The following is a 3,346-nucleotide window of genomic DNA, read 5'->3' on the forward strand; positions in this document are numbered from 1 at the left end:
AATTTTCATTAAAACAATTAGTTGGTCCTTTGTTTTTAAGGCAAGTGACCAATTGCTCAAACAGTACAAAACAGCACAATACAGCACAATACAAACAAACATAAACACAAAATATGAATAAAGCTGGGGTCACCGCCTTGGAACGGTTAATGCAAAGCATTGGGGGTTTAAACCTGGTTATAGAGCGCTCAACCTCACACTTGGCCCAGCAATATTCATAATACATTTAAGTGTAAATAAAATTTAACGTCATAGCATTGTAACTCAAATTAAACAATAATGAAGGGAATTAAAACGCATTCAATTTAATTACTATTTAATTACTCAATTGCATTGAAGATACAAGAGTAACAGAGTTACAACTTTTTGACGAACGATCAAATAAAACTATTAACAACTGTCAACTACATTCATTCTTTATAGAAAAAGATTTGAGAATATAGCGTCATGGAGTTAATATTTCAGATAATCATCGCGCAAATACAGGAAGAAGCAGCAATAATGGGTGTAAAAATTCCATATTACATAGCTTGGTTGTTTATGTGACTGCTGTAAAAATAAAAATAATTAAATCAATCAAGAAACGCCTATCAGAGAGAAAATATAAATAAAATTGAACGTTATAAACCTAATGACCTATGCATGTAGATTACAACTGGGAACATTTCAAGTAATGACATAAACCACATGCATAGAATTTCATGAGACATCGGTTATTAACCGATGAAAGAATAAAAGAGGACATATTTAAAAACTTGCAACATAAACACTTCCTAGAGTTGCACTTATTTATTGTAGGATACCGATTACACGGAGCTAAATTATGCTGCGAACTAGAAACCAGCCGCATTGTACCTCCAATGAAAGATGTTCGAAGTAATCTTAATTTGACTGTAGGTTTAGAAAAAAGTAATTGTCTATAATTTAACGGCAAATGAATACTACGTGTAATCGGAATTCTCAATGGTGAGAGAACAACTTTCGGGGTTTTTGTAATCAATCTGTCCATAGGTTATTTATTTGGTGAAACCACCAATCTTATAATCACATTAATACACATTGCCAAGTCAACATACATAAAAGAGTAAGAGGCAGCTTGTCAGATAATGGTCTGTAAAAATTCAGTATAACCTGCAGAACTCTCAATTGATGAACATACACGTTTACTTTATAAGTACAGAGAATGTATAAGAATCTAAGTATAAGAAAGGTCTTAAACACGGTTTCTTAAAAAATAATAAAAACACAATACCGCCACCAGCCTCTGAAGGCTGAAAATATAACAACATCGAAGATATGTACGGGGATACACGCTACTGCATCCACGCAGCACACATCAAACTGAATAATTCTGCCAAATTGGCAGTGCGGTTAAAGGCTGCCGCAATTAAAAAAACAATCACAAACTGAAAAACGTGAAGAAAATTGCAGAAGGTATTGAAAATCATGAATCTGTCACAACTAAAAAATGAAAAGGAGCGCACTGTGCCTCCGGTAGCTTCAGGTGATGGACCTACGGCTATTCTTCTTTCTGGTTTTAACCAATTCCTCACCCAACAAGTTTTGTGTCGTCTCCGCCTTCTTTCTCGGCCCAACACAACATTATATTGCTGCTCTGCTTCTAACATAAATTGCACGAAGGCAACATTAATTGTTTTTTGAGACAACGACTTCTATTTATATGCACATTGTCTGAACGTATTGCATTTACGGGTTGAACGTTGTAACAACTGCATTGAACGAGTACAACATACTTGAAACCTACTGCGAACTCCTTAAAACTAGTTCAACGTACTTAGAAATTACTGAGAACTTATAGAACGTGTTGCAAACGTTGTAAGAACTTATCTTTTAGTTTCTATTTAATTACATGAAACAGGATCTTACTTGAGACGTAGTGCGGACGGGGTCGGTTTTTCTGAGAACGGATTTGACGGACTAGAAACGAAATCGATCGGCGTGGAATCGTACAGGTAATTTCGGTCCGATCACACTACGTTCTGGCACGTTCCTAATCCGACCTTAGTACAACCTATCCGTTCTTAGTACGTCCATTCTATTTCCAGTACATTGTCACTACGTTTAATTTTAGAACGGGATGATCGGAAGAAAACTTTGAGTAGGCTCAACGTTCTGAAACACCTCTCCCATTCAACTCCGTTCCAGGCCGTCAACAAAGTTCGAAGACAGTTCATAACACGTTGCTACTACAATCACTCCGTTCTCACACAGTTCGAGCCCGTTTAGTCACATTTTTCAGAACGTACTCCGAACGGAGTCGGTGAATCGGGGGTATAACAAAATAAGAGAGGAAAACAACTAGTTTGTGTATGTATAGAAAATCAAATAAATTATGAAACGTGCGAAGAAAAATCAGTTCGCGAGATGACTTTTCCTCTAAAACTTCGTTGTACAACACAAAACATCGCCTTTCATAATTCACCTCACCTTGTATGAGTAATATTTTTCAAATCGTATGTTTCATTATTACTCACGATACACATGTGCAAATGTAAAATTCTTGAGTGCCAGACTGTCCTACCTTAGATGATTCATCATACGCATCAAATTATTATATATTTCATCCATTGTTTAAAAGCAATATAAAGATGCCTCGGGTCCGCAACAAAGACAACAGTGGGATGTTCACGTTTGTATAAAGAATTGGAAGGGATCCTCTAAACTGGAACGCAACACAAGTATACGCAATTCAAAAATTTATATCCCGCGTCGTTTTATATTTCGTCGCCTTAATTCTAAAGTCGCGAATGTCAAAAATTGCAACAATGGCATATTTGATATCATTTTGTCGGGCTTGACGAGCTCTACACGATGCAACAAACGGCATATGTGTACCCTTCTCTACTAAGGCACTATTGACCCCTCAACATTGGCAATACGTGACAATTTTCTATTCATTTAAATTCTAAAATCGCGAATGTCTTTGTGTAGGATTCAGCCAATTATACGTCGCCTTAATTCTTAAGTCGCGAATGTCAAAACATTGCACAAATCGACAGATTAACAAAAAAAAATAATTACTATAACATTTTTATTTTAAAAGCAATTGTCTTTAAATTATGCAAATTGATAGATTGCAGACATCTCAACCATCTGTCAAAATTTCATAAAGATATCTTGTTTTATAATACATGGTTCGTTATTTCAAAACTTTAGAAGCGATTTTCTCAAAATCCCTTCTTTGGACGTTCGTGCATTTAGAATTAGTGCGACGATTTGTCGTCCAATGTGCATTATTGTTTGCATTTATATACCCAATTAATCTAATAGGATAAACCTGTTTTCAGGACAATCGGAGAAACAATTGATGACCCCAAACAATTGC

The sequence above is a fragment of the Dreissena polymorpha genome, chromosome 10, assembly GCF_020536995.1.
Source record: "Dreissena polymorpha isolate Duluth1 chromosome 10, UMN_Dpol_1.0, whole genome shotgun sequence".
Classification (NCBI taxonomy): domain Eukaryota; kingdom Metazoa; phylum Mollusca; class Bivalvia; order Myida; family Dreissenidae; genus Dreissena; species Dreissena polymorpha.